The following is an 8,221-nucleotide window of genomic DNA, read 5'->3' as shown; positions in this document are numbered from 1 at the left end:
ACAACTCGATACTTAGAACAAGATATGACTCTATATGAATGCCTCCGGCGATGTACCAGGATGTGCAATGACTCATGAGTGACATGTATGAAAGAATTATCAACGGTGGCCTTGCCACAAATACGATGTCGACTACATGATCATGCAAAGCAATATGACAATGATGGAACGTGTCATAATAACGGAACGGTGGAAAGTTGCATGGCAATATATCTCGGAATGGCTATGGAAATGCTATAATAGGTAGGTATGGTGGCTGTTTTGAGGAAGGTATATGGTACCGGCGAAAGTTGCGCGGTACTAGAGAGGCTAGCAATGGTGGGAGGTGAGAGTGCGTATAATCCATGGACTCAACATTAGTCATAAAGAACTCACATACTTATTGCAAAAATCTATTAGTTATCAAAACAAAGTACTACGCGCATGCTCCTAGGGGGATAGATTGGTAGGAAAAGACCATCGCTCGTCCCCGACCGGCACTCATAAGGAAGGCAATTAATAAATAAATCATGCTCCGACTTCATCACATAACGGTTCACCATACGTGCATGCTACGAGAATCACAAACTTCAACACAAGTATTTCTCAAATTCACAACTACTCAACTAGCATGACTCTAATATTACCACCTCCATATCTCAAAACAATTATCAAGCATCAAACTTCTCATAGTATTCAACACACTCATAAGAGAATTTTTATTATTCTTGAATACCTAGCATATTAGGATTTTAAGCAAATTACCATGATATTTAAGACTCTCAAAATAATCTAAGTGAAGCATGAGAGTTCATCTATTTATTCAAAATAAAACTACTACCATTCTCTAAAAGATATAAGTGCAGCACTAGAGCAAATGACAAACTACTCTGAAGGATATAAGTGAAGATCAATGAGTAGTTGAATAATTATGCAACTATGTGAAGACTCTCTAACATTTAATAATTTCAGATCTTGGTATTTTATTCAAACAGCAAGCAAAGCAAAAGAAAATGACATTCTAAGAATAGCAAACATCATGTGAAGAAGCAAAAACTTAGGATCAACCGAAACTAACCGATAGTTGTTGAAGAAGAAAGGTGGGATGCCAACCGGGGCATCCCCAAGCTTAGACGCTTGAGACTTCTTGAAATATTATCTTGGGGTGCCTTGAGCATCCCCAAGCTTGAGCTTTTGTGTCTCCTTAATTCCTCTCATATCACGGTCTCCCTAAATCTCAAAAGCTTCATCCACACAAAACTCAACAAGGACTCGTGAGATAAGTTAGTATAAACCATTGTAAAAACCTTATCATACTCTACTGTAGAAAATCACTAAAATTATTATTCAACATTTCATACTAAATGCCTCTGCATATTTAATAGTCCTGTCCTGAAATAGAATCATTAAAGAAGCAAACATATGCAAACAATGCAAACATAACAGCAATCTGCCTAAACAGGATAGTCTGTAAAGAATGCAGTAACATCCATACTTACCTAGCTCCAAAAATTATGAAAGAAAATTACCACTGTATTAAATTTATCAGAGCTTAATATACAAAAGGTTTCAAAATTTTATCACATTCTGACTCTTCTAGGGAATTATTGCAACAGCGGTAAACTTTCTGTTTTCAAACAGGGACATGTATACTTGTAACATAGGCATAGTAAAGGCTATCAATGCCACTTTTATTGAAATAAAAGATGCAAAACATTGTTCTAAATAACAGCAAGAAAATCCTAACAAAATAAATTGACACTCCAAGCAAAACACATATTATGTGGTGAATAAAAATATAGCTCCAAGTAAAGTTACCGATGAACGAAGACGAAAGAGGGGATGCCTTCCGGGGCATCCCCAAGCTTAGGCTCTTGGATATCCTTGAATATTACCTTGGGGTGACTTGGGAATCACCAATCTTAGGCTCTTGCCACTCCTTATTCCATCTTCCATCGAATCTTTACCCAAAACTTGAAAACTTCACAACACAAAACTTAACAGAAAACTCGTAAGCTCCGTTAGTATAAGAAAATAAATCACCACTTCAAGGTACTGTAATAAACTCATTCTTTATTTATATTGGTGTTAAACCTACTGTATTCCAACTTCTCTATGGTTTATAAACTATTTTACAAGCCATAGATTCATCAAAATAAGTAAACAACACATGAAAAACAGAATCTGTCAAAAACAGAACAGTCTGTAGTAATCTGGATCAAACGTGTACTTCTGGAACTCATAAAACTCTCAAATAAATTTATGGACCTGAGTAATTTATCTATTAATCATATACAAAAATAATTAACTAAATAGCACTCTCCAAATAAAAATGGCAGCAATTCTCGTGAGCGCTAAAGTTTCTGTTTTTTACAGCATGATCGCAAAGACTTTCCCAAAGTCTTCCCAAAGGTTCTACTTGGCACAAATACTAATTAAAAGCATAATACCACATCTAAACAGATTCTAGATGAATTATTTATTACTAAACAGGAACAAAAAGCAAGGAACTTAAATAAAATTGGGTTGCCTCCCAACAAGCGCTATCGTTTAATGCCCCTAGCTAGGCATGATGATTTCAATGATGCTCACATAAAGGATAAGAATTGTAACATAAAGAGAGCATCATGAAGAATATGACTAGCACATTTAAGTCTAGCCCACTTCCTATGCATAGGGATTTGTGAGCAAACAACTTGTGGGAACAATAATCAACTAGCATAGGAGGGTAAAACAAGCATAACTTCAAAACTTTAAGCACGTAGAGAGGAAACTTGATATTATTGCAATTCCTACAAGCATATGTTCCTCCCTCATAATAATTTTCAGTAGCATCATGAATGAATTCAACAATATAACCAGCACCTAAAGCATTCTTTTCATGATCTACAAGCATAGAAATTTTATTACTCTCCACATAAGCAAAATTCTTCTCATTAATAATAGTGGGAGCAAGCTCAACAAAATAACTATCATGTGATTGAAAATTAAGATCAAGATGACAAGGTTCATTGTTATTATTTTTCTTTAAAGCATACGTGTCATCACAATAATCATCATAGATAGGAGGCATGCTTTCATCATAATAAATTTGCTCATCAAAACTTGGGGGACAAAAAATATCATCTTCATCAAACATAGCTTCCCCAAGCTTGTGGCTTTGCATATCATTAGCATCATGGATATTCAAGGAATTCATACTAACAACATTGCAATCATGCTCATCATTCAAATATTTAGTGCCAAACATTTTAGAGATCTCTTCTTCTAGCACTTGAGCACAATTATCCTTTCCATCATACTCACAAAAGATATTAAAAAGGTGAAGCGTATGAGACAAACTCAATTCCATTTTTCTTATAATTTTCTTTTATAAACTAAACTAGTGATAAAACAAGAAACTAAAAGACTCGATTGCAAGATCTAAAGATATACCTTCAAGCACTCACCTCCCCGGCAATGGCGCCAGAAAAGAGCTTGATGTCTACTACACAACCTTCTTCTTGTAGACGTTGTTGGGCCTCCAAGTGCAGAGATTTGTAGGATAGTAGCAAATTTCCCTCAAGTGGATGACCTAAGGCTTATCAATCCGTAGGAGGCATAGGATGAAGATGGTCTCTCTCAAGCAAACCTGCAACCAAATAACAAAGAGTATCTTGTGTCCCCCACACACCCAATACAATGGTAAATTGTATAGGTGCACTAGTTCGGCGAAGAGGAGGTGAAACAAGTGGTATCTGGATAGTAGATAAAGGTATTTGTAATCTGAAAATATAAAAACAGCAAGGTAACGAATGATAAAAGTGAGCGTAAATGGTATTGCAATGCTAGGAAACAAGGCCTAGGGTTCATACTTTCACTAGTGTAAGTTCCCTCAACAATACTAACATACTTGGATCATAAAACTATCCCTCAACATGCAACAAAGAGTCACTCCAAAGTCACTAATAGCGGAGAATGAACGAAGAGATTATGGTAGGGTACGAAACCACCTCAAAGTTATTCTTTCCAATCAATTCGTTGGGCTATTCCTATAAGTGTCACAAACAGCCCTAGAGTTCGTACTAGAATAACACCTTAAGATACAAATCAACCAAAACCCTAATGTCACCTAGATACTCCAATGTCACCTCAAGTATCCGTGGGCATGATTATACGATATGCATCACACAATCTCAGATTCATCTATTCAACCAACACAAAGGACCTCAAAGAGTGCCCCAAAGTTCTACCGGAGAATCACGACGAAAACGTGTGCCAACCCCTATGCATAGGTTCCCAATGTCATGAAACCCGCAAGTTGGTCACCAAAACATACATCAAGTGGCACGTGATATCCCATTGTCACCATAGATATTCACGACAAGACATACATCAAGTGTTCTCAAGTCTTTAAAGACTCAATCCGATAAGATTACTTCAAAAGGGGAAACTCGATTCATTACAAGAGAGAAGAGGGGGGAAGAAACATCATGGGATCCAAATATAATAGCAAAGTTCGCGATACATCAAGATTGTATCATCTCAAGAACACGAGAGAGAGAGAGAGATCAAACACATAGCTACTGGTACATACCCTCAGCCCCGAGGGAGAACTACTCCCTCCTCGTCATGGAGAGCATCAGGATGATGAAGATGGCCACCGGTGAGGGTTCCCCCCTCTGGCAGGGTGCCGGAACAGGGTCCCGATTGACTTTTGGTGGCTACAGAGGCTTCTGGCGGCGGAACTCCCGATCTATGTTGTGTTTTGGAAATTTTAGGTCACGTAAGTATATATGGGTGGAGGAGGTACGTCAGGGGAGCCACGAGGGCCCCACGAGACAGCGGGGCGTGCCCTAGGGGGGGCGCCCCCCACCCTCGTGAGCACCTCGTTCCTGCCTTGACGTAGGGTCCAAGTCCATCGGGTGTGTTTCCTTCCAAAAATAACTTCTCCAGTTGATTTCGTTCTGTTTCGACTCCGTCTAATATTCCTTTTCTTCAAAACACTGAAATAGGCATAAAACAGGAAATCTGGGTTGGGCCTCCGGTTAATAGGTTAGTTCGAAAAATAATATAAAAGTGGATAATAAAGCCCAATAATGCCCAAAATAGTAGATAATATAGCATGGAGCAATCAAAAATTATAGATACGCTAGAGACGTATCAAGCATCCCCAAGCTTAATTTCTGCTTGTCCTCGAGTAGGTAAATGATAAAAAAGATAATTTTTGATGTGGAATGCTAGTTGGCATAATTTCAATGTAATCTTCTTAATTGTGGTATGAATATTCAGATCCATAAGATTCAAGATAGAAGTTCATATTGACATAAAAATAATAATACTTGAAGCATACTAACTAAGCAATTATGTCTTCTCAAAATAACATGGCCAAAGAAAGTTATCCCTACAAAATCATATAGTCTGGCTATGCTCCATCTTCACCACATAAAATATTTAAATCATGCACAACCCCGATGACAAGCCAAGCAATTGTTTCATACTTTTGATGTTGTCAAACTTTTTCAATCTTCACGCAATACATGAGCGTGAGCCATGGATATAGCACTATAGGTGGAATAGAGTGGTGGTTGTGGAGAAGACAAAAAGGGAGAAGATAGTCTCACATCAACTAGGCATATGAACGGGCTATGGAGATGCCCATCAATAGATATCAATGTGCGTGAGTAGGGATTGCCATGCAACGGATGCACTAGAGCTATAAATGTATGAAAGCTCAAAAAGAAACTAAGTGGGTGTGCATCCAACTCGCTTGCTCCCGAAGACCTAGGGCATTTTGAGGAAGCCCATCATTGGAATATACAAGCCAAGTTTTATAATGAAAGATTCCCACTAGTATATGAAAGTGACAACACTAAAACACTGAAATAGGTATAAAACAACAAATCTGGGCTGCGCCTCCGGTTAATAGGTTAGTCCCAAAAGTAATATAAAAGTGGATAATAAAGCCCAATAATGCCCAAAATAGTATATAATATAGCATGGATCAATCAAAAATTATAGATACGTTGGAGACGTATCAGGCTACTGTCTATGTGGTAATATTTTTCCTATATTTTAAACACTTACCTCAAAGCCTATTAGAAAGCTGGCACAGGCTTCAGTCAACCCACTCTTGGCGGACTGAACCTTCTGGACCACCACACTCATAATAGTACGGTGCTCCTCGTCGATGGAAGCATTGCGAAGCGCTCACAGCAGATTGTCCGGTGCCTCTGGATGGACAGAGGTCACCGGCACAGGCGTCTTGCACCTCTTGGAAGGAGGCTGCCTGCCCATGTCCGGAACCACTGGAGGTTCCGGCGCGGTGTTCGGCTGACGGCCGAACTCGGAGCCCTAAGGGGCCTTGTTCCCTCTGCTCCCGGAGTCCGGAAGGTCGCCTTGAGGTGCCTCCGGGACTATCTCCCCTCGACCCGGTGCCTCTTGAGACAATACCTCAGCATCGTCCGCAGGGCAAGGGGAGGTGGCGGTCGGAAGTTGATCGCTATCCATATCCGACGAGCCCAGGGAGTCGTCCGACGATACATCGATACGGGCTCGTGGCGGCCTGCATAATCATATTCGGCGTTAGGGGAAGCAGTGCGACAAAGGAATGCTATGAGTTACTCTGGTATCCGAATACTTACGACTTCGCCAGGGGCTTGGCCCTGAGCAGCCACTCGTATTCGCCTTTGGCGGCGGTGGTGGAACTTTCCGAAAGGAGAGTCCTTCCCTTCTTGGACCCTTCGGCCTCCCCAGTTGGGACGGCCTTCCTTTGCTTGTCTCCCCCAACTAAAGGGGGATTATCTTCTTCTTCCTCCTTGTCTTTGGGGGAGGAGTGTGTCGCAAAGTTATCGGACGATGAGTCCGATGACGCCTGGCCTCGGGAACTCTTTCGGGTTCCCTTGGCCTTCTTGGTCTTCTCCGGCACCTTATAAGGGGCCGGAGTCGGCATCTCCGTAAGGAGAGCGTCTGCAGTGTCTTCGGGCAGAGGGCCCGGATAGTTAATCTGCCCCGACGTCTCCACCCAGTCCTGTCAAAGGCATGGAGATCAGACCCCGCGCATAATTAAGCTAGGGTAAATAAAATATCCTACTGGATGTATAGAACTCACTGAATGCGCTCGGCGCTTCGCTCTTAGCCCGCGATCCTCTGTGAGGGAGGGAGGGTCCTCGTCGCCCTTGAATAGCACCTTCCAGGCATCCTCATGTGTTGTGTTGAAGAGCCTGTTCAGAGTTTGGTGCTGGGCCAGGTCGAACTCCCACAAGTTGAAAGCCCGTCGTTGACACGGGCGGATCCGGCGGGTGAGCATGACCTGGACTACATTGACGAGTTTGAGCTTCTTGCTCACCATGTTTTGGATACATGTTTGGAGTCCGGTCAGCTCTACTGAAGTACTCCAGGACAGGCCCTTCTCTTGCTAGGAGGTAAGCCGCATGGGGATGCCAGATCGGAACTCGAGGGCCGCTGCCCATTTGGGTTCACGCGGCTCGGTGATATAGAACCACCCCGATTGCCACCCCTTTATGGTCTCCACGAAGGAGCCCTCGAGCCAGGTGACGTTGGGCATCTTGCCCACCATGGCGCCTCCGCACTCCGCCTGGCGGCCGCTCACAACCTTCGGCTTGACATTGAAGGTTTTCAGCCATAAGCCGAAGTGGGGCTTGATGCGGAGGAAGGCCTCGCACACGAAGATAAACACCAAGAAGTTGAGGATGAAGTTTGGGGCCAGATCGTGGAAATCCAGGCCGTAGTAGAACATGAGCCCCCGGACAAATGGGTGGAGAGGGAATCCCAGTCCGTAGAGGAAATGGGTAAGGAACACTACCCTCTTGTCGGGCCTGGGGGTGGGGATGAGCTGCCCCTCATCTGGGAGCCGGTGCGCGATGTCGTCGGGCAGGTATCCAGCTCTCCTTAGCTTCTTGATGTGTCCATCCGTGACGGAGGAGACCATCCACCTGCCTCCCGCTCTAGACATGGTTGGAGAAGGTTGAGGTGGGAAATGCGTACTTGGGCGTTGGAGCTCGAGTGTGCGAAAATGGATGAGCAAAGGAGGAAGAAGGCATGGATGAAAAGGTGAATCCTTGTCCCTTTATATGGGCGGCCGAAACTATGCGCCCCCACTAGCCTGGTAAAACTCGCTTATCCCCCAAGCGCCGTAATCGATGGCGCGGTTGGGTTACCCACGCCCGTATTGATGAGAATCCCATAATAAGGAGGGCACGATCTCTGCTTTGACAAGACGTGTCAAAAAACTGCCTCACGT

Source organism: Triticum aestivum, chromosome 1A (assembly GCF_018294505.1).
Source record: "Triticum aestivum cultivar Chinese Spring chromosome 1A, IWGSC CS RefSeq v2.1, whole genome shotgun sequence".
In the NCBI taxonomy this organism is placed as follows: Eukaryota; Viridiplantae; Streptophyta; class Magnoliopsida; order Poales; family Poaceae; genus Triticum; species Triticum aestivum.
This window is presented reverse-complemented; position numbering follows the sequence as displayed.